Below are 25,471 nucleotides of genomic sequence, written 5' to 3'. Positions count from 1 at the left end.
TGATGGAAACCCATCCTAAGCACACGAGATAAGCGGTCACAGGCAAGCATAATCCCTTGAACAAGCTTGGCTCGTGACAAGGAGCAAGGCTATAGGAAGACTACTTTTGACCATTGTGTTTTTGTGTAGAAATTTTATGATGGTGATTTTATTATTCTATTGCTTTATGTTGATGATATGTTAATTGTTGACATGAATTCTTCCAAAATTGACAGGTTGAAGAAGCATTTAAGTCAGTTATTTGCAATGAAGGACTTGGGGCCAGTAAAGCAGATTCTCGGGGTCGCATTCATAGATGCAGAAAAGACAAGAAGTTGTTTATATCACAAGAGCAATACATTGAGAAAGTGCTTAAGAGGTTCAATATGAACAAGGCTAAAGTGGTTAGCTCTCCTCTTGCTACACATTTTTAGTTGAGCACAAAGAAAAGCCCTTCAACAGATGAAGAGAGGGAAGATATGGAAAGAATTTCATATGTCTCAGCAGAAGGAAGCTTGATGTATGCAATGGTTTGTACGAGGCCAAACATAGCCCACGCAGTTGGTGTTGTTAGCCGGTTTCTCTCAGATCCAAGAAGAGAACATTAGAATGTGGTAAAGTGGATAATGAGATATCTGTGAGGCACTTCCAAGTTGAGTCTCAACTTTGGGAGTGGCAAACCAATGTTAGTTGGCTATACAGATTCTGATATGGCTGGAGATGTGGATACCCGTCAGTCTACTTGGGGTTATTTGATCATTTTCTCAGCAGGGGCTGTTTCTTGGCAGTCGAGGTTACAAAAATGTATTGCACTTTCTACAACTGAAGCAGAGTTGCCTGCAGCAACGGAAGCTTGTAAAGAGTTGCTATGGATGAAAATTTTTTTACAGGAGCTTGGTTTCACACAACAACAATATGAGTTGTTTTGTGATAATTAGAGTACTATTCACCTTGCTAAGAATTCTTCATTTCATTCGAGATCGAAACACATTGATGTAAGGTACCATTGGATAAGAGATACTCTTAATGACTAGTTGATAACTCTTGAGAAAATTCACACCGATGATAATGGCTCCAGTATGTTAACGAAGGCTTTAGCAAGGGAGAAGCTTGAAATTTGTCGCTCAATTGTTGGGATGGCGAATCCCCCTACCTAGTCGGGAAGGGGGAGATTTGTTGGGTTGGGTTTCCCTCCTAAGTGAGGATGGCCCAAACTTACTCAAAATGGGCCCATGTGTGGAGAGACCATTTGGGAGAATAGGGTTAAACCCTATCCTTTGCTGCTGCAATGAGTGGTGAATGTACAATCAGAAAATAAGAAAGAAAAAGAAGGGAGAGCCACAGCCGCCACAGAGAGAGAGAGAGAGCGCTGTCCAGTTTTGATCAATTGCTCCAATCAACGAGCATTCCTGGTCCAATTGAGCTGAAAATTTACAGGGATGTTCATGACACGTGAATCTTCATTGTGAACAGTGGAGATTGGATTCCGAGCATTCAGTGTCGGTTTTTAGTTCGTGAACAGTAGCCTCGGTTTTTCCCACCGCCACATAGAGAGAAAACTATCCAATTTTGATCAACAACTCCGATCAATTAGCATTCGTGGTTCAATTGAGCTGAAAATTTATAAGAATGTTCATGACACGTGAATATTCATTGTGAATGATGGAGATTGGATTCTGAGCATTCGGTGCTCGTGAACAATTTTGGGCCTTCTTTACCTTAAAAGTTAGCTCAAGGAGTGATACTTTCCCTCAATTAGCATTCGTGGTTCAATTGAGCTGAAAATTTATAAGAATGTTCATGACACGTGAATATTCATTGTGAATGATGGAGATTGGATTCTGAGCATTCGGTGTCAGTTTTCAGCTTGTGAACAGTTTTGGGCCTTCTTTACCTTAAAAGTTAGCTCAAGGAGTGATACTTTCCCTCACACTTAATAACTCACCACCAGCCCATTCCACGACCGATGTGGGATAACCCAACAATCTTCCCCTCACACATCGAAGTCTCTCCCGGCAAAGCAACCATCGGGGTCTCCCCTGACACACTAGGGAGAATGTTGGTGAACCAAAGTCTGATACCAGTGTTAGGTGGTTTAGGGCCTTCCCAACCCTAAAAGCTAGTTTATGGGGTGAGACTTTCCCTCACACTTAATAATTGACCACCAATCCCTTCCACAACCGATGTGGGATAATCTCAACATTGTAAATAGTTCAACATAGGAGAAAAATGTTTGCTTATGATAGTGTTTTGACAAAAGTAAGAAGAAAATTACAAGAAGCGCAACAAAAAAAAAAAAAAAAATTCTTTTTTGTATTATTGAAGTTTGGCTTCCATTTGTTAGAGAACACAAAAAATTGACTTGGATGAACTAAAGGCAGATCTTGCAGCACTCAACTATATAGAAAACTGACATGGAATATATGACAAATTGGAATAGTAGAACAACAAACCCAGCCTAATGTCCCAATTGCTGCAAGGCTAAAGTAGCATTTATTCTAAAGTAGGAATAAACCGGTTTTTTTTTTTTTTTAAATAAAGTTGAAACAACATTTCATCTTGTAGCCCTAATTAATCAATGATAGGAACAGATTTTTTTTTTTAAATAAAGACAACATAATGACATGTCATGTAATTGTACACTGTGGCAACTGTCATTAACACCGTTTGGTCTACTATGAATGATAAATGCAGTCATGTTAAATTATTAAGTAGAGGTCCTTAATTACATCAATTAAAAGTATAAGTATCAAAATGATTTTTCATGAGTAATACAGGACTCATTTGTTATTTCGCTCATTTATTTATCTATTGTTTGCTCAAAATGCTCAAATTCCTCTGTGAACATCAAGCCTTGTTGATCGATCAACAATCCTTTTTAAAAAAAAAAATTATTTCTTCCCAGTCTTGATGAACACTTGATATATGTCCTTGTGCAGCAACCTCTACCTCTGATTCAGCATATGCAGGTTAACACTCAGGTAAATTCCGTCTAAATTCTTCTACATTTGCCAGATTCATTTCTGTTTATTTTTTATTTAGTCTAACACTGAAAATGCTTGCTTCAAATAATCCAACACTTTCACTAAAAACCTCAATTTTTGGAGAATTAAAATATTCCAATTTCACCCGCAATGAACTCTAAGTTTATGTTTGAATTGATCAAACTGGTTTAGAAGTGGAATCAATTCGCTTGCTAATATTGAACTTCTGTTCTGATTCTTTATTGATGATTGAATAATAGTGAGTTCTCAATTAGCATATGTAATGCATGTTGAAGGAATCAGATTGGCTCGGGGGAGTATCTTAGGCATCATGACCTTCTCTTGAATCAAATGAGTTTAACAACATTATAATTATTGTTGTCGTCGTTGTTAAACATTTGGTGATTGCAATTTGTGTTAAATATCAATATACTGCAGGATGAATGAGAAAATGGTGCGTTGATTTTGAATTGTGTATATTGAGTGGAGCATCTTTATATATATATATATATATATATATATATTCAAGAGATGGAAAAAAAAAAAAAAAAAGTGAAAAAAGAAAAAGAACATTCTTTTTCCGGAAAAAGGAAATGGAAAAAAAGTGGGTGGTGTGTGTATACACGTTTGGATTCATTCCAAGCTCTCTGGCACTGTTCAGTTAGGTTCTTTCTTCACGTTGTATTTGAGCATGCAGAAATGTCCAATTCAACTTTAGTTTATCTTATCAGTAAGTTTTTATGGTTTAGTCTTGAGCCATCCATGGGTGGAGAAGAGTTAGAAAATATATAATGATTGAAAGGAAGAGATAAAGTGAACTCTAGTTCTCTCAAAACCCCAAAAGTCACAAAACAACCCAGTAGGTTCTCTTACCAAGTGTTTAGAGCACTCTTAAATAAACAGCCTCAAAATGACTGCCTTCCATAATAGCGTTGTAAGATGACAATAAAGTGTAAAAGTCTGAATCTGACCCAGAGGAGACAACCAAACTGCAACTAGGACCCACTTCGAAGCTCTCCAATCAGCCATTCCCTTTCAACTTGTGGACCATTGTTTGTGATGCTATTTGAAGGGGTCAGCTTGGTGAAATAATGTTCATGCAAAGGAAAGAGAAGTTCTTGAAAGGTTAGTAACTTCAATTCATAACATACAAAACTGACTATCAAGCCCAAAAAAAAAAAAAAAAACTGATAGCAATTCTGACTCATCCATGCTTTTTTTGAGTACTGAGGATTTTAAAAGGCAGTACTCAGCATTTCAGTTAAGAGTAAATGATGAAGATGGGGTTTGAACAACAGCTTGTGGGTACATTGATGAACAACTTTTTTGTGCTCATGGGCAATGAAGCTGTCTTAGTGTCCCTCTATCGAGCCTCCAAAATTGTAACAGAGATCTCATTGGATGTACATGTTTTGCTCTTGCAGGATGAAGAATTTGCTTCAAGTAGTTTCCTATCTATAAAGAAACCTGGTTGTTTGGGCTGAGGCATAGCACCATCACTGCCCAACATTAGAACCACATATGACATGTCAGGTCTATCCTCAGGAGAGTTCTGAACACATAATAAGCCAATATGAATGCATCGTAAAACTTCAGATGGACAGCATGAATCTCCATTGGATTCATTGATTAATTCAAAAGGTGTCCCTCCTTTCCACAAGCTCCATACCTGGTCAAAACCTTTTTATTATTTACTTGTACCACATATGAAAAAAATCAAAGGTAATTCTAGATGCTTACATGTCCAGCAAGGTTATGGCTGTGGTTTGGATGCTGAAATCCTCTATTTTTCTCCCCACGTACAATTTCCAACAACAAAATGCCAAAGCTATATACATCAGATTTTGTTGAGAATATCCCATCAATAGCATATTCTGGAGCCATATAACCACTGCAAATCATTTAGAACTATTAAAAGTAAAAGAATAAAATTTTTTTTGAGAGATTAATTTAGGATGTAGATTATAGAGCATGTTTGAAGATACTTACTAAGTCCCGACTACTTTATTGGTGTTTCCTTCTGTCTCATCTCCACTGAAAGTTCTTGCCATGCCAAAGTCTGAAATTTTTGGATTCATTCCTTTATCAAGCAAAATATTACTTGCTTTAAGATCTCTATGTATGATCCTCAATCTAGAATCTTGATGAAGGTAGAGAAGCCCTCTAGCAATTCCACAGATTATAGCGAAGCGCCTGGGCCAGCATAGTAGTTTACCTCTTGTTTGATCTGCGAAGTTACAGCTTAACTTTGTTGATTTCCTACCATAATCCTCAAACAACTAATCAGAAGGGTTTTATGTCCAATGAGGAAAAAAAAAAAAAAAAAACAGAGAGACATTGTTTCTACGGGGATCATACCAAAAATAAAGGAATCTAAGCTTTTGTTGGGCAAATACTCATAAATCAACATCTTTTCCTCCCTTTGAATGCAACAACCAAGAAGCTTAACAAGATTTCGGTGCTGAAGTTTGGCGATCAGTATCACTTCATTTTTGAACTCTCTTAGTCCCTGTCCAGAACTCTGTGAAAGCCTCTTCACTGCAATTTCTTGTCCATCTGCTAAAGTACCCTGGAAATTAATTTATCTTTACATAAAAAGGTTGCAAGTTGCGACATTCTCAGAATAAAAGAATGAGTGTTTCTATTTAATGGGTGCTTTGCTACATGGTGCAAATTAACCTTGTAGACAGGCCCAAAACCACCTTCTCCAAGCTTGTTGTCAACTGAGAAGTCATTTGTAGCATTCGCTATTGTAGCCAAGTCAAACAATGGTAGCTCCAGGTCTTCCTTCCCAGCTTCACTGTTTTGCTCCATCTCTCTACTGTTTTCTTTTCTCTCTGAAATAAAGGATGATAGACTTCCATTAGTTATAAGAATCAACAGTAGAAACAACTATTGACACGTGGATTGGGTTCTTATTGTTTGAAGCATTAGTTAAAGCTTGGATGGCTCTTTTGTGTATTAAAAGCTATACATATTAACCACTGTTTAGATAGAGAATCAAATATTCAGTTCACCTCTGAATATTTCTCTGCTTCTGTAAATGTAATAGCTCAATATAAGCACTGCACAAACTATAGTGATGGCTGCCGCTAAAACCCATGGCATCTCCACTGCATGCCTGCTGCTTCCCCCTTCCAAGTCTAATTTAAAGCAGCAAAAACATAGAATGTTTAGAAGTAATAATGAAACATATGAAGAATGTGTGGCAAGACAAATAGATGCATGTTCTTTAGAAAAGGTTGCTGGTTTTTTTTTTTTTTTTTTAAAAAATAAAAAAAGAGAAAACATTTCCATTTCAATATGCTTACCAATGGCTTGCCAAATTAGAGAAAAATAAGCAATTAAGTCATACCTAATTCAGAATCTGGCATTCGAATATAGAGATCCTGTCCATCAGCCGGTAACTGTCTCATATCAATCAGATCGCCAAACCAGATGACACAGCCACTGCCTCCGCCCCTAATATCCGAGTTGGTGTAGGCTGTGCAAGAACAATTTTTCAAGCACTCGATCCGGCATTCCTCAAGAGTCATATTTTCATTCACCCAAGTATATGTGGTATCTGGCAGTTTCAGACCTGTAAATTTGTTAAATCCGTCAGTATTGCTGCAGCCTAGTGGATTATTGCGTATGCATCCTTCTGACCAGTCCATAATATTCCATTTTTCTGGTGATTTAGGCTTGAACTTGTTCAAACATTGGCAAATAGGTGAGTTACTGATTACACATGTTCCATATGCGCCACATAGGCCATAAGCGTCACAGTTGTCCTTCGGCACCGATGCATAAAGCTTCCAGGCTTGTTCTACTTCAATCCATACATAGCGCTCTAGTGAGTAGCTTGTTTCATTCAAAACCATCCTTGAGATTATGGATTTATTTTTGAGTTCGTACAGGAAGTACACTTCCTCCTGACTAGATGTAAAGTTGAACTCAAAAACTGGATTTGGTTTTAACTCAGGAGCACCACTGTATCGAAGGCCATTCCATGGCCCACCCCGGAAATACTTGAAGGTGCGTTGCCAGACAGCTGAATCAGGATAGCTATAAAGATCAGTTACGTAAGTAAGCTCTCCTGGAGAAGGATCATTTAAATTTTTCCAAGACGATAGATGTCGATTAAGACCAGATTTTGAGTCCCATCCAAGCTTCATTCCAGGTAGCAACGTATCCGATGGATAATTGAAGCTTTGCCACAAATAACTTTCTGAATAACCATCTTTCCCATCTCTCATGACAAGATTTCCAGAATCCAAGAGCTGTGCTACTGGATTCTTGGCTTCTTTTGACGAGTTTGATGACCAAAAAATGCTTTCATCTTTCTGACTGATGAGCACAAGGCTTCCTGTGTCATTGATCTTCAACACACCAGAAGAATAATTGATTGGTTTGTCTCGATTAGCAACCCAAACAACTGTTTGAACTGGGATATTCTTGTACCATATACCCAGGTAACGATTCTGAGAATTACCTGGACTGAAGAAACCGAGTTCAAAACTCCCTTCTTTAGAAACCAAGGTCTTGCCATCGCTCAAAGATTCAGATGTAGTGATGGTGTCTGCTGCATTGGAGATCTGGGCAAGGACATTGAGTAATTCTATACTTGCAAACAGAAAATGAAGGAAAGCCATTGATAGCTAGCTCTTTCTTGGGCCTCTTTGCCAGCCGAGCTCCCACATAGAGCCAGTTTGTCCAACTTTGTTGAAGCAGAAGCACACAACCTTGAATCCACCTAGGACAAGACTGGTTCGTAAGATGATGACAACTTTTATGAATTTGAGAGTCTAGTTGAGATTTCCTTTTTCAATAGAATCGTAAGTTAGAAAAATACAGATAATTTTTCCCCCCATAAAAAGTGATTAAGGCAAGAACAGGTTCCATCCTGCTACTATTTAATTATAAGTAGACACATGCTTACCTATTCCTTGTAGGACGAAAGCAATTGAATAATAAATGATACAAAGCATGGGAAGAATGTGTGCTAGCACAATGGAAAGGAATAATACAACACAGAGTCAACATGGATCATACAAAAAGAATCCCCTGCACAATAGTGACAAGTTGAGAAATGCAGGAACATGGAGCAAAATTATTTCTTATTACTTCCCTGCAGGCCAAGTTTGGAACAGGTTGGAGAATTCCATGGAAATTATTTCTTGAGCAAATCCATTATGATTGATGTGTGGTCATTCCACAGACCTCCATCATTGCTCTTAATCTTTCTTGCCAAGTTTCTAGGTTGCATATTTATAGGTAAAGAGACTAGAAAACATTTTCAATTCACTATTTGGTTATTCCGACTTATGGGTAGATTGCAGAATTAAGATTTAGTAGAATGAAAAAAAGAATTTTAAACTTCTCTTCCTGTATTTGTTGCAGGGACTACATTGAAGATTTAAATTGCTGGTTTTTGATTTTTTTTTTCCCAGTCAGAAAAACTGGAAAATGGTGTTGAACGTTGCTCTTCTGGTATGATTCTTCCACTTTCTTCCTTTATATAACACATATATATATAATTGTTGATTGTTTGCTTGGAAAATTGAAGTTTATGTACTTTTAGTAACAAGCTGGAATATTTACAAGTATTAATCTTGTTTTTAACATTTGAAGTAAAACTCACTCAAGAGTTGAGAATGCAAACATAAAAATATTATTGAAAGGACTAAAATATTATAATTCCTGTACCAAGGCATGAGAATGCCTAATTTGATGTTTTAATTGACTTTGTCTCAAGAGGCTGGGAAAATAAACATTGAATCATTTCCATTGAATTGCTGTTTTAGTTTCTTTTGATGATAGAATAATGAGCTCTCAGCAAGCAGCAACGATTATATAATGCCTGTTGACTGAATGCAGGTGGGTCCGGTGTGTAACCAGTGAACTGTCTGTCGAAGCTACTGAGTTTTACAACATTGTCTTATAATTTTTACTGACTTATTATATTTTTGAACGGTTCATTGTTTGCACTTCTGGTTTTAATCTACTGGTGGTTGACTGATTGCAACATGTTATATGTTTAGATTTATGTTGAATTTATGCATATAACTGGAGTGTTGCATGCATGTCTTCCTTCCCATTACTTTGGGCATGCGAAAGCAGTCGCCCAGCAAAGAGGTGTTACATGCCTATTCTTCCCACAGGTTCATTTGAAATAATTAGAAATTTTCAATATTCTTATAGACACAAAAATAAAGAAAAGTAAGTTGAACTATAAAATAAAAATACAAAAATATTACCATGCAAAACAATAGTTTTAAGTGTTTTTGTTGAAGGTTTTCATATAATATGAGGAGTGTATAATTTTAAGAGAGATTTATATTAAATATATAGTTAATATTGATGGTGATAATAAATTGAATTTTGAGGATGACAAAGAGAGGTTTATGAATCCGACTAAACAAAATCTCTACATATAATCATAATAAAAAGCCATCTTTCTAAAATGATCATGTGTCACAAAGAACATATTAACAAATGATGATTAAATGATTCTACTTTTATTACATGGTTGATATGCAAACTAGGTGATGAGTGGATGCATAAAGTTTATCTATAGCTATTATATGTCTCTTACAAATTAAGCTATTTTTAAGGCAGTGTTTGGGAATATAAATTTTAGATTTTTTTATTTAGATTTGGTTGGATTTGAACAAATTTTAATATAATTTGGTCACTATATCTTATCCAAATTTAATACAATTTCAAATTTTAAAGCCTCCCTGAACATAGTGTAAATGTATTTTATTTCTCATTATTTTGGTATATTTTCTTTATATATGTGTGTACATGTGTATCGTTGTTTTTGTTTTTTTGGGTCGTCGAAGTGGAAAGGAGAAAGAGGAGCAACTCTCCTAAATATGAGTGATTATAAAAGTGACAAGTACCCACATTCAAGCCTAAAATGTTGGCATTCAAACATGTCAGCCGAGAATTCTTTTACGCTACTTGATTAATATGCATATAAAAGAAAATAGAAGTAATTAATAATTGATTATAAAATAGTTTCAAATAGCATTTTGAACAATAATATTGCTCCACATGGTATTGTCAAATAAGGCGCTCTAATGGAAATCTATTTAAAACGCCCAATTGAATTAAAGTAACCCAAATATATTCTTTTAGAATGGCCAATGCTATCCAAGTTACGCAAACACATTCACCTAAACAATTAAACGAGATTTACTCTCTTTTATCCCCCGCTCAAGCTCCCTTATAACCCACGTAGACCCATCATTGAAAGAAAAAAGCCTCTGCCCACGCACACGGTGTGAAGTGCAATGTTCTTCTACCCACCATTCTTATGAGAGCCCATCTTTAGCAATGGCACTCTTAAATAGTGTAATATTTAGGACTTGGAATGGACCTTTATCTCTTGATTTTGTTGTATTCTATTTTAATTTTAATCTCATTTCTTTTCTATTCATTTGATTTTACAAATCAAGTGTAACATTGGTACAAGTCATATTTCCATTCAAGCAAGATGCCTTTATACCATAATCTCAACTCACACCCTCATATTTACCTCTCCACTCTTATTATCAAGCACAAGTAAATGGTCATTGAAGATGCACAGTGTCAGGGTCTTAAGAGTCGTGCGACCTCAATACATGGTTTTGGGATATGCTTTTGACTTGGAGGGAAGGTCATTTAATTTGGACATGATTATGCGGTTGTTAGGAGATGGTTTTGGTATGTGATTACGACACTATGATTGAGGCAAATAATGATGATGGTGTTGTTCTTGAATTTAAGATCATTAGATCTCTATTTATTGAAATTATAAATCATACCCTATTTTGGTTATGACAAATACTTTGGTATTTAGTGTCTATCAAGTTTGTGTGCAGGTTCATATTGAAAATATCATATGATTGCATGAGGTGACTTGAAGAATAAAGACTCAAAATATTCATTTGTTGTAATTTATATTAAGTTCAATTTGGGGTTGTAATAGTAAAGTAGGAATGATTTGTAATAAATGACGTACATCATGCATGTAGGAATCGATAAACTCAAAAACCTTAGAAAGACCCTAGGTTCTTGCACTTACACTTAAGTTAGTCTTCATTATCACATATACTATTAAGGAAAACTATTGAATTGAAACAATACTTAAGGTATAAAAATTATAGGGCTTCGGGCGACCGAACTTTTGACTTTTTGAGTCCAATTCCTATTTTGATGCTGACAAAGCATAAGTATTTCATATGTGCATTTAGTGTTTTGTAACAGGTTCATGATTCAGCACAAACATGGGGTAAATGATATGGAAGCTTGGAGGAACATGAAGATCATATTATTCGTCGTATTCCATGAAGACTGAAGAGTAAAAGACGAAGATGTTCATTTTAATTTGTATATGCATTTAATTTTTATATCTTTGTCTGTAATAATGCATGCATCTGCATGATTTCTTGTATGCTCAGACAGACCTTAGATTGACCATAGGGTGCCACAAAACCTTAAGGATACGCCAGATTTTTAGGGTTATTTCTCAAAGGCCTTACACTAACCTTATGTAAAGACCTGAAAAATTAAAATGATTAAAATAATTAGAAAAAAAATAAATAAAATAATAAATGAACAGATAAAAGGAATAGTATGAAAAAAAATAAAAATAAAAATATATATATGAAATAAAATGAAATTAGACTAATTATTAATTTGTTAATTATTAATTAGTTAATTAATTGAACATTATTTGATTGAATTAGTAAATTAATTAAACGTTGTTTAAATAAATTAATTAAGTAAATTATATGATGGGTATATATATAAAATAATATAAAGATAAAATTAAGTGAATTAGATTTCAATTTGAAATACAATTCAATGTTTAATTCTTCTCTCTAGTGCCTGATTCACGCCCCCCCTTTCTGCAAATTGCTCCTGCGTGCAGCGCGCTCCACCTTCATCTCCGTCTCTCTCCTTCTCTCAATTTCTCGACGAATTTGCGGCGGATCGGGAAACAGAAGGTGTCGTTGGATTTCTGGTTCTGCTGTCGACATTTTTACTGAACCAGATTTTTTATGGGAACGACTTAGGCACTATTCTGGGAAAAGATAATTTTAATCCATTTTCTTAATTTTTTTTTGTAAATATGCGGTTAAATCAACGATCGGACACCACCACAGGGTCCTATTCATCGTCGTCGTCATTTTGGTGTAGGTAATTTTTCAATTGGGGTTTTTTAGACCCCACTCCAAAACGGGAGTGAGATTTGGGAAATTTGGCAAATTAGTTAAATTTGCGGATATAACTGTTAATTTGAAAATTATGACCCTAAAAAATATTTAAATAGTATTTTATTTAGGAATAATTTGAATTTAGGGTTTTTGATTCAGGGTCTGGGTGAGCACCGTAGGTATTTTTTGGAGTCCTTGTTGGGGTAGTTCAAAAAAATCAGGTAAGGGGAAATTATACATTAAATTAGATTTTATGAAATTAAAGGTAATAATTTATGTTATATTATATGTATGTTTTGGTATAAATTATTAAAATGTCAACCATGTAAAACTATGACTTCTGAGCCTATGACCACTTATTTAGTTATGTATTTGTGGAAATAAACTGAACAAAGTGGAAGGAATTTTTTGGATAATTATGTAAGAAATGGAAATTGTATTTTTAGTAATTAAATGTTAAATGTGGGTTGACCTATTTTACAGGAATATGTATGAATTTTAATGTTAAATTGTGTGGCATGAGACTTTGTGCAAATATATGTTAAATGTGTAAGATTCAGGTTAAGTAAGTAAATCAATGAGAATAAAATATGATATGGACAATGTTGCCTGTGTATGTTAAATGCAACCATGTAAAGGTACGACAGCTGAAAGCCGGGTTAGCAAATTTTAGCGCATTTCTATGTAGACTAACTGTAACAGATTCTAACGTATTTCTATGTGGACTAACTGTAGTAGATTTTAGTGTATTTTTATGTGGACTAACAAATGACGGATAAAGAGCGGCTGTAGTACAAAGGAATGAAATGAAAATGTTATGAAATGAAATGATAAGGAAGGACAATGCAATGAAATGAAATGTGAAACATGAACGATATGAATGGGAAAGAGTCACTTAAAGTGAAACGAAATGTAAAGTTAAGTTATGAATAGGAATGAATGTGCATGAATGTATAATGACAGAAAAGAACGATGTATTATGATATTAGAAGTATATATGTACGTAAAACATGTTACGAATGGGTAAGGCGAACTCTTTGCCTGAGGGTTTGCTGAGAAAGGCGAGTGCACTAGTAGTTTCAGATGTCACAGTAGCCATATAACGTACTAGGGTAAAGGGAATCTACTTGTATGGGCGGATAGATTTTCCTATCCTTAGGGTCTTTGTCAATAAACTTTTGTATGAACTGTGTGAGTACGAGATCAATTTATCACTTGAGGGTTTACTGAGTAACGTGAGTGCCCTAGTATGTTTTAGTTGCGACCTTTAGGTTGCCTAAATATCAGAGTAGAGGGGTGCTACTTGTATGGGCGGGTAATCACCCATATCCTTGGGTAATTTCGTGGGTAAACCTTTGCATGTGATTGTTAGGTTCAGAAAATGACTTTCAGTATTATGTTAATGACTTACAAATATTATAAAATGATATGTATAATCTCATAATGGCCACACACTGAGTTTAATATATTGTTTCTTCCCTTACTGAGACGTGTCTTTCCCGAATATGAATTTATTTTTTTTTAGGGTTTCCTCAAGATCGAGCTTTGAGAGCTCAAGTTTTTTATACCATTATTGGGAAATAGAAAAAGAAAAGGGTATATTTCTATGTTAATTTTGGGGAATGTAAATATTTATGTTTTATGTCTTTATGTTTTAAGGCTAATGAGTAAAGAATGATTGTAAAAATACTGAATTATTTTGGGAGTTATGTAGATTTATGAAAATGCAGGTGATGGATGATTTATTATAGATTATAGTTTGAATTAGTAAACTCTGGTATTAGGTTATATGGAGATTATATTTATGTTTTTTCACTGCGTATATATTGGTTTATGGATTACCAAGGATTTTATCAGGTATAACGCGTCAGACTCGAGTTTAAGGGTTCGGAGCGTTACATCTTAGGTCCCTGAATATTGCATAAAAATGTCCCATATAGTCTTTAAAATAAACATCATATAATTAGGGACAACATTATAAAGAGAAAATGACCAAAAATACCCAAATTGGCATGTTCGGTCGACCGAACTCAGTTACATTGAGATCCCCGGTCGATTGAACTCCCATTGGGTCAACAGGTTGACCTCTCAGTCGACCGACCAGAAGTATATAGGTTAGCCCTGGTCGACTGAATATCCATGGGTCAACAAGTTGACTGCTCGGTCGACCGACCAGAATTATATGGGAAACACCCTAATCGATTGAATCCCTACGTGGAAAATGCCAACTGCTCGGTAGCGTGGATTTGGAAAATCGCCCTTAAACCCTGCAAGTCCGGTCGACCATCTTTCTAGTTCAACTTTCTTCTAGTCGACCTAACCCAACCACTTGGTCAACCAAACCTTAAGTTCGGTCGACCGATGCTCTCGGGTTGGCGAGAATTACCGAGGTTAAAATACAGTTAAAATTTATTAACCTTAGTTAAACTTTTTCAAAAATAACTGATATGTCCCTAACGGTTAGATTTTCTAAAAATTCTATAAATATCCCTTCCATAACTCAGATTAGTAACTTTGATTAACTATAAATTTCTCTCTAATTCTTTGTTAATTAAAGTTCCCTTAAACCATTTTTATTATAAAAATTTCTTCTTTGGGGTAAAATTTTTCAAACTAAACTCTCAAACTCTCTTTCCATCTACTCATTTCAAAATCATTTTGTGAGAGAGTATATTTGTTTTGGGAAATTATTTTTATATTCACATGCTATACTCTCACATACTATTTAGTTTTGAAAATCATTTTTTAGAATATAGCTTGGGTTTCTCCCGACTATTTTCATGATAAATATTTTTCAAGAGAAATTATTTATTACACAAACATTTTCTTGGACTTAAAATCCTAAATTTTTCAAACACTTTTATTTGCAAAAATCTTTGTTGGAGAACATATTTCTCATTTATATATATATATATATATATATATATATATTCATATATATTATTTATGCAAAAATTCTTGAAAGAGCAAAACCCTACGCTCTCTTATATTATTATTGAAATATCTTTTTGGAGAAAACTTTTTTTTAGGGTTTAAATGTAATTAAACACGCTTACTCTACCAAGTATAAATCATATCATATCAGAGTGCATATATTTTGAGTTTTATTGTGTACATTTATGCTTGTATTTTAGAAGTATTATTATATGTACAAAAATGTTTTTATTGAAACGGTTGAGTTCAGCCCAGAATTGAACTAGGAGTTTTAGCTTCATAAGTGAGACTAGTTCGGCTCAACCTAATAATTGAGCTGAAATTTTCCTCGCCCTACAAAGAGAGGATGTAAACGGCTTCTACTTCGCCCGGTTAAGTGAGCAGGTTTAGTGGAATTTTTGGAGTGTATGCCTAAGGTGGGGATGTAGACAGTATTGACCGAACCTCGTTCACAAATCTATGTATCATTCTCTCTCTATCTTATTTAAATTCCTGCACTTAAATTTCAGCATGTGTATGAATGTTTGTTTAATGTCATAATTATTTGCATACACGCATTTGGCTTAAATAAGATATACTGCATACGTGTATGTTTACTTTCACTGTCAAAATTATTTTACATACACGCGTGTACATTGAATGAGACCTGATATGTGGTGAATCAGCGTAAATGTTTAATTTAGTCAAAAAGTTTTAAAAACCCAATTCACCTCCTCTTGGGATCACACCAATTCCAACACGAACCTTGGTGTTCAAAACACTTTGGTCGAACCATACCGTTGAATAGTCAGCATGTTGACCTGACTTCGAGCGATCGAACCAAAAAGACTTTAACCGAACATTTACCCATACTTTTTTCAACTACTCGGGTGCCCGAATATTAGGGTTCAAATCACCATCGAGCATACGAACATGCAAGTTTGGCAAACCAAACTTGAGACCAGGCGACCGAACCTCGGACAGATTGAAAAATTGCCTTGGTCAGCAGACTGAACCCTTGATCAGGCACCTGTACATGGAAAAATTCTTTTTCTGATGTGTTTGTTCGGGTGACTGAACCTATGGCTCGATCGATCGAAACTCTCGGGTTGACCAAAATTTTACCGCTGTTAATTGGGATTAAATATGATTAATTTTCTTAAACTATTTTAAAAAAAATTTAATTGTTCTTTATGTATCCCCAACAGTTATAATTTTGTCCCTGCCTATACATATAGGTTCATTTGCTCAGATTAGTAATTAATTAGCACTTTGATTTGCAAAAATATTCTCTGTATTTTTTAGAGATTTTTTTTTTCAAATACAAAGTCTAGACCCTCACATACTATTTTTCCTTTGCTAAATCAATCCTTGTGAGAGTTATTTGAGTGGTTACACATTATTCTCTTTTGCTAGGAAACTCTCATTATGTTGTATATTTGATTTTTGGATAGAGAGTTGAGCATAAGGTTTTTTCCCCGATTTTATTTAATAAATCAGTGTGTGGGAAAAATCTTGTAGCTAGTGAGTCTTTGCATCTTTATTGCAAAACTCATTGAACTTGTATTTTTGAGTGTGCAAAAATCTTTTCACAAGCTCATTTTTTGAATATCTCTTCTGCTTAAATATTGAGAAAATATTTTTTTAAGATATTTAAAATACTCTTGGTAGAAATCTTTGAAACCCTAAACTATGATTGAGATTTTCATCTATACATAGTTTCAAATATTAGCTTGTTAATATACTCTTGTGCTTGATTGGATATAGTCATTACTATTGAGTGTTGATTGCACACATTTAGCATTGTGCTTATTGTTCTTACATTATTGGTGTGCATTGATTAATATTGGTGCAAATCTGTTTGATTGAGAAGCAAATATTTTGTACACATCTTGTATTGAAAATTAGTTGTATTCTAAGCATGGCTCGAGGGGGCGTTAATCCAATCCGGAAGGATTGGTTGTAAAAGGTTGAGGTCACCCCTGTATTAATTTGACCTAGTTATATTCCTGTGCTACTCCACTTGTGAAGTGAGCCTTAGTGTAATCCTTGTGCTTGTGAGCCAATGCCGGGATGTAAGAATTTTGACAAACCTCGATAACATATCTGGTGTTATCTCTCTTTACCTGCCTTAACTTGCATTCATAATTAGCTTACTTGTGTAATTTAATTTCAGCATATATATATTGATTTATTTTATATTTGCACTAGATTGACCCTAGGGTTGTGTAATACTGCTGCTGGTTAATTGACCTAGGAAAAAAATTTTAAAATACCAATTCACCCCTCCTCTTGAGATTAGAGTAAAATTAACAATTGGTATTAGATCCTAGTAGCTTAGGCTTAAATGTTTTTTTGCAAAAGATTTAGATGACTCATAATACTATAACCTCTTTCCCTGAGGGACCCTCTTCCACATGTCCTCCTGTTTTCAGCAGTGTCAATTACACCTTCTGAAAACAAAATATGTGTATTTACCTTAAGAATATTGACTAGAAGGTGTGGAAAGTTGTCTTTAAGGGGAACTATGTTCCTATGAAAACTAAAGGTGAAACTAGAGTTCCTAAGACTGAAGAAAAATATACTGATGATGATATGAAAGCTCTTAGTATAAATGCTAGTGCCATGAATAATCTCTATTGTGGTCTTGATGTTAATGAATTTAATAGAATTATGACATGTTCTTTTACTAAAGAAATATGGGATAAGTTAGAGGTCACCTATGAGGGTATTAGAGATGTGAAGGATAGTAGAATTGATATGTTGACCAGTGAGTATGAAGCATTTAGGATGAACACTAGTGAGTCCATATGGAACATGTACACTAGATTCACACATATCATTAATTCACTAAATGTATTAGGTAAGACCTATCCTACGTATGAAATGATTAGGAAAGTTTTTAAAGGTTTGCCTCCTATTTAGGAAGCAAAGGCTACGACCATATCTGAGGGTAGAGACCTTAAGGTTATGTCACTAGATGAACAGATAGGTTCATTTATCACCTATGAGTTAGCTATTAATGAGAGACTGAATGAGCATAATAGGATGAGAAAAGTGACTGCATTGAAAACATCTACTAATACTTCTAGTGAGTGCAGTGAACTTGAATCTGGAGATGACATGACTATGCTTACTAGGAAGTTCAGCAGGTTCTTCAGGAAGAACAGTAGGTCATGCAGAAAGTTTAGAGATTTAGTATCTAAGAAGGGAGAACCTAGGAAAAGAAAATAAAAATTGAATGCTCCCACATGCTACAATTGCAACAAGGCCGGGCATATCAAACCTGATTGCCCGTTGCTGAAAAAAGAGTCTAGGAAAAAGAAGAAGTCATGAAAGCAGGTACCTCGTGGGATAGACAAAATAGCAGTAATTCAAATTCAGATTGTTGCAACTCTGAGATTGCTAACTTGTATCTGATGGCACTGGATGATGAGGTATTGTCTTCTTGTTCCTTATCTTCATATTATTCTGATGATGATTGTGATTCTGATAGCATACTTACTTTTAAAGAATTGCAATATGAATATATTCGTGTATCTAAATTGTTAAACAAAATGACCAAGGAGAATGATGTTCTAAAAAAGAAATGTGAAAATTGGTCAAAACTGTTTGGAATTGCAAAGAATTCTTATGCTTTGATTCTTAAAGAAAAAGATTTGAAAATTGCCAAGCTTGAGAGAAAATTGGAGGATAGCTCCAAAATTGTTTATAAATTTATTGAGGGCCAATGCAATTTTGAAAAAATTCTTGAGGTCCAAAGAAAATCTCTTAGCAAAGAAGGTCTCAAATTTAATGGTATTGAAGACGTGAGACAACTCGATCTTCATTTGGGTCATTTTACTCAAGAATCAAAATCCCAAATTCCACCTACAGATCCTCAGTGTCGAATGAAATGTTTTAAATGCAAACAAATTAGACAATTGTGTGATAAAGGGTATAAAGTATCTTTTAAAAATGATAAATGCATTGTTGAGAGTAAATCTAACAGAAAAGTAATTTTTACTACTGAATGACATGAAAATGTGTACACCACTAGTTTTGATAATTTAGCTTCTCAACAAGTTAACATGTTTTTCTGCAATAAATGAAGTTAGTTGATTATGACATAAACGTTTAGGATATGCAAGCGTGGATTTGTTATCAAAACTTGTGAAAAAAGATTTGGTTAAAGGCTTACCTAAAATACCATTCGTGAAAAATAAGATTTGTGATGCATATCAAATGGGTAAGCAAATAAGTCAAGTTTTAAGAAAAATAAATTCATATCTACCACTAAACCACTTGAAATGCTACACTTAGATTTATTTGGTTCTAACCAAGTTCGAAGTGTAGGTGAAAATTTGTATGCCTTTGTTATTGTGGATGATTATTCTAGGTTCACATGGATGCTGTTTCTCTCTCATAAAGATGAAATTCATTAGGAACCATCCTTCAGATCAAGTTACAGAAGAACCTTCACGTGGTGTAGCCACCCGATCTTTCTTAAGAAACCTAGTTAGCCATTTTGCATTCTTATCTCAGTACGGGCCCAAAAATATTAAAGAAGCCATAACCGATGAATCTTGGGTAATGTCTATGCAGGAAGAACTTAACCAATTCAAAAGAAGCAGAGTTTGGACCCTAGTTCCTAAGCCTAATGATCATACTATTATTGGAACTAAATGGGCATATAGAAATAAAAAAGGATGAAAATGGGATAGTAACTAGAAATAAAGTTAGACTATTGCCTAGGGATATAATCAAGAAGAATGGATAGATTTTGAGGAAACTTATGCTCCTGTAGCTAGAATGGAAGTTATTCGTATCTTGCTTGCTTATGTTGCTTTTAAGAACTTTAAATTGTACCAAATGGATGTTAAAAGCACCTTCTTAAATGACTATAAAAATGAAGAAGTATATATAAAACAACCTCCCAGTTTTGAAAATCATAAATATCCTGATCATGTATACCGGTTGTCCAAAGCCTTATATGGATTGAAACAAGCTCCTAAAGTTTCGTATGAGAGGCTTAATGGTTTTCTATTAGAAAATGGGTTTCCCCGGGGCAAAATTGACACTACACTTTTCATCAAATCTAAAAATGATGATATGCTCATTGTTTAAATATATGTTGATGATATTATTTTTGGAGCAACTAATGATGATTTGTGTAACGAGTTTTCCAAATGCATGTAAAGTGAATTTAAAATGAGCGTGATGGGTGGACTAAGTTTCTTCTTAGGACTTCAAATCAAACTAGCTAAATATGAGACTTTTATATGCCAATCTAAATATGTTAGGGACTTGCTCAAGAAATTTAATATGGAAGATCGTAAATTTCTTGGTACTCCTATGAGTTTTTCCACAAAACTTGATAAAGATGAGCAAGGTATCCCTGTTGATGTGAAATTATATCGTGGTACGATTGGTAGTCTTCTTGTTGACCTTATTGGTCACGCCCGGTTTTAATTATGACAAATACTCATTGTATCTAATGAGCGTTTGAGGTTTTGTGCAGGAACTAAGGGTGAAAAGATCAAGATGTGCACAAAGTAAGAAAAGCTTGAAGACCAAATTCTATTCATTGTAATATATTTATATTGGTCTGTAATAATAAGTAGGTATTTGGTTTGTAATAAGCTCACATACATCACATGTATGGTTTATTCTGTAAGTTCAAACCAGATACAAATAAGAAAATGACCATAGAAAGACCTTAGGTTGTACCCTTCGGTCGACCTTTGGTCGACCGACACCGGACTTTTTTGGTGTCTTCAAATTGGACCTCAAGTGCCCCTAGAACACTCACACTTTAACATATATTTGTTAGGCACTTGAATATGGCTTGTTTGCTTCAAAACGAGACCGAAATGCACACTTGGTGCACTTTCGGTCGACCGGCAAAATCAATTGATTTCTGGCCTGGTCGACCGAACCATACCTGGGTCAACCATTGACCTAGGTCCCAGTCGACCGAGACCCTATAGTTTATTTGACCCCGGTCGACCGAACCACCTGGAAGTCAACATTTTGACCTCTCGGTCGATCGACCAACTTTGTACTCCAACTACTTGGTCGACCGAAGGGTCCTCGGGAGAATTCCTAGCGGTCTGGTCGACCGAAACATATAGTTCAAAAAGGCCCGGTCGATCGAACCTTGGAAATTTGGAAAATCGCCTTGCCTCGGTTGACCGACCACTCAGTTCAAAATACCCCTAGTCGACCGAGCCATTTCTGGCCGACCAGACCTCTCGGGTTGCCCTGATTTTTTACCACAGTTAATATTTTTTAAATAGGGTTAAAATGCTTTAAACGTCATTAAACTTTTCTAATAATACCTAATAGGTCCCCAACGGTCATATTTCCTTCAATGGCTATATATATGTGATCATTTGCAAAGATTAAAAGGGGATTAGAAGATTGGATTAGGGTGAAATTCTCTGAAAAATAAATACCCCATACTACTCATTTTCTTACAAAAACCACTCAAACTTGCCTTCTATCATCGGCTACATATTTTGTAAGTTGATTGAGTGTTTTGCTTAAATAGGTTTGCTCTCCTTATACTACTTGTTTGATATGATTTTCTTGAGAGTCAAACCTAAGGATTCTTAGGGGGTTTTTTCTAATAAGCCTTTCCTAAGAAAACTTTGTTAGATCTTCTAAGCTTGCACTTTTATTGCAAGATCTTAAGAAGATTGTATTTGTCTTTGGGTTGCAAAATCATTTTCAAAACATACTCGAATATCTTGTGTGATTTATATTGATATATTTGTGAAAAGATATTTGTGTTTTTGATTGTGATCTTTGTTGCAATATTCACTCACTCATATATTATTTGCTAAATACAAAGATTACGCATCTTTTGCAAATCGAGCTCATATTTCATTTGATACTCAGATGCTTGAAATATCCTGCTGATTGAAATACTTGAGTCTAAACATTTTTGTGTGAACTTATTTATTGAACATTTTTGGTGATACAAAGATTGTTTGTTTGACACTCTCACGTACGCATTACACTGATAGAAAATACTTTGAGAGTTGAACCATCTAGATCACATTGAGCTTACTTATTATTTCATATTGTGGTGTATGTTATCGCGCGCATTTGGGTACATATCTACTTTTACTTGAAAGCACAATCACTGTACCATTTGATTGTATTTCAAATACTGTTGTATTTCCAGGCACGGGCCTGAAGAGGGAGACTAGCCCTGGAATAGTCCCGGATTGGCTTAGACCCGGTTAGGAAAGCTAGGTGCGTCGTCTTGTTAAGGCGTGTAGGTTAAGGTCAGCCCTGCTAATTGACCTGGTTAAGGTTGAGGTTAGCCCTGTGTTAATTTGACTTGATTGTAAACGGTGTCGCTCCACCCTTAAGTGAGCCTTTAGTGGAATCCTCAAACTTGCGAGTTTGAGGCGGGGACGTTGGCACAGTTGGCCGAACCCCGATAACATATTGTGTGTTCATTTATATTCCCGCACTTTATATTTACTGCACATGTATGTTATGGGTGAATGATGCGTATGACTTAAATTCCACATTATATTTATCTACGCATTTGGAAATTGAATAGATTGACCCTAAGTTGTGTATATACTGTTATAGGATAGATTAACCTAGGAGAAAAAGTTTTAAATTTCAATTCACCCCCACTCTTGGGAATACACCAATTCTAACACTTCTATACCATACAGCTAGTCGATCTAATATCATGTTTAGTGTGTGCATGTGTGCTAGGTACCTAGTTGGAACTATTGAGTTAGGCTTATAGTACCCTAAGCATACGACATTTGAGATTGTTAGTTATACTAATGCTGACTTTGTCGGTAGTAAAGTAGATAGAAAAAGTACTAGCGACACTTGTCATTATTCAGGACAATCTCTAATTTTTTAGTTCTCCAAGAAACAGAACTCAGTTGTCTTATCCACAGCCGAAGCTGATTAAATTGCGACCAGAAGTTGTTGTGCGCAAATACTTTATATGAAACAACAATTTATGGATTTTGGGTTGCTCTATGATACGGTTCCAATTAAATGTCATAATACTAGTGCAATCAACATTTCAAAGAATCCTATCTCACATTCACGAACTAATGCAATCAACATTTCAAAGAATCCTATCTCACATTCACGAACCAAACATATTGAGATTAGACATAATTTCATTTGTGATCATGTGTAGAAAGGGGATGTGACACTTGAGTTTGTGTGCTCAAATGAGCAGTGGATTGATATTTTCACCAAACCCCTTTAGGAAGATAGGTTCATATAGATTAGACGTGAACTAGGTCTAATGCATAGTAGAGAGGCCATATAAAAAATTGATAGAGAGCACAAACTTAGGGGGAGCTTCTTAACATAGAAAATATATGGCTTTGAAAAGTTTAAATGTGTCATTGCTTTATACCTTGTGAATGTGTTTGTGTTTTGCAATGCATGATTATCATATCTCTTGCATGTTGATAACTATACTTATGTTTTCTGTTTTGAACATACTGGACTATTTGAGTTAGTTATTGGGGATAATTGTAAATTTGAACTCAATCAAGTCATTTATATGTAGATATTTTGGGGAAATGCTTTATTTTCAAATGACATGCTGCTAAAATTTCTAAAAATCTTCCTAACCATATTTTGTATTTAAATGATTCATACTTAATGTCTTGCCTATATGCTTTAAATTTATGGCCCTTTTTACTATTGCCGAAAGGGGGAGAAGAGGCAAAATTGGGTATTTAGGATAAATATTTTGAACTTTTAAATCTTTACAGTTCCCTTATGTATAGTTTCAGGGAAAGCCTTTCTTGACTGTACCCACTTTTGCATAAGGTATTTGTCATCATAAAAAATGGGGAGATTGTTGACCTTATAGGTCATACCCTGTTTTGATTATTACAAATACTCTAGTATTTAATGTCTATCAAGTTTGTGTGCTGGTTCATATTGGCAAGATCATATGGTTCATATTTAATGTCTATCAAGTTTGTTGTAATTTATATTAAGTTTAATTCGGGTCTATAATAGTAAAATAAGAATGGTCTGTAATAATTGATGTGCATCATGCATGTAGGAACTGATAAGCTCAAAGATCTTAGAAAGACCCTAGGTCCTTGCACTTATACTTAAGTTAGTCCTCATTATCACATATATTATCAAGGAAAACTATTGAATTGAAATAGGACTTAAGGTATAAAAATTATAGGGCTTCGGGTGATTGAACCTTGGTGTTCAAAACACCTCGGTCGACCGAACCGTTGAATAGTCAGCGTGTTGACTTGACTTTGGGTGACCGAACCAAAAAGACTTACCGTCTTTGGTCAACCGAAAATTTACCCAGACTTTTTCCAACTATTCGGACGCTAGAATATTAGCATTCAAATCACCCTCGGGCGATCGAACATGCAAGTTTGGTAAACCAAACATGAGACCAGGCGATCAAACGTTGGACAGATTGGAAAATCGCCTTAGTTAGCAGACCAAACCCTTAATCAAGCACCTGAACATGGAAAAGTTTTTTTGGTGTGTCTATTCAGGTGATCGGACTTATGGCTTGGTCGACCGAAAGTCTTAGGTTAACCAAAATTTTACCGTAGTTAATTGGGGTTAAACAAGGTTAATTTTCATAAACTATTTAAAAACAAATTTAATTATTTCCTATATATCCCCAATGGTAATAATTTTGGCTTTGCCTATATATATGAGTTCATTTGCTTAGATTAGAAATTAATTAGCACTTTGATTAGAAAAAAAATATTCTTTGTATTTTTTAGAAAGCTTTTTCAAAATACAAAGTCTATACCCTTAGATACTATTATTCCTTGGCTAAATCAATTTTGGTGAGAGTTATTTGAGTGGTTACACATTATTCTCATTTGTTAGGAAACTCTCATTGTATTGTATATTTGTTTTTTGGATTGAGAGTTGAGCATAAAGTTTTTCCCTTGATTTTATTTAATAAATGAGTGTGTGGCAAAAATCTTGTAGTTAGTGAGTCTTTGCATCTTTATTGTAAAACTCATTGAACTTGTATTTTTGAGTGTGCAAAAATCTTTTCACGAGCTTATTTTTTGAATATCTCTTGTGCTGGAATATTGAGAAAATATTTTTTTTGAGATATTTAGAATACTCTTGGTAAAGATCTTTGAAACCCTAAACTATGATTGAGATTTACATTTATACATAGTTTCAAAGATTAGCTTGTTGATATACTCTTGTGCTTCATTGGATATAATCATTACTACTGAGTGTTGATTACACACATATAACATTGAGCTTATTATTCTTACATTATTGGTGTGCATTGATTAATACTGGTGCAAATCTGCTTGATTAAGAAACAAATATTTTGTACACATCTTGTATTGAAAATTGGTTGCATTCCAAGCGTGGCCTGAGGGAGCGTTGATCCAACCCAGAATGATT

The 25,471-nt window shown here is 34.8% G+C and overlaps 1 long non-coding RNA gene and 1 pseudogene across 1 annotated transcript; one reads left to right on the top strand and one right to left on the bottom strand.

Annotated features, from left to right (window-relative positions):
• Positions 1-696: 696 nt before the first annotated feature.
• On the top strand, positions 697-8,970 carry LOC131151861 (uncharacterized). Its single transcript, XR_009135780.1, has 3 exons — positions 697-2,960; positions 8,346-8,435; positions 8,823-8,970. It is a non-coding gene; the product is annotated as an uncharacterized LOC131151861 (long non-coding RNA).
• Positions 4,327-7,597, bottom strand: LOC131151853 (G-type lectin S-receptor-like serine/threonine-protein kinase At4g27290; annotated as a pseudogene).
• Positions 8,971-25,471: the final 16,501 nt, after the last annotated feature.

The sequence above is a fragment of the Malania oleifera genome, chromosome 1, assembly GCF_029873635.1.
Source record: "Malania oleifera isolate guangnan ecotype guangnan chromosome 1, ASM2987363v1, whole genome shotgun sequence".
In the NCBI taxonomy this organism is placed as follows: domain Eukaryota; kingdom Viridiplantae; phylum Streptophyta; class Magnoliopsida; order Santalales; family Ximeniaceae; genus Malania; species Malania oleifera.
This window is presented reverse-complemented; position numbering and strand designations above follow the sequence as displayed.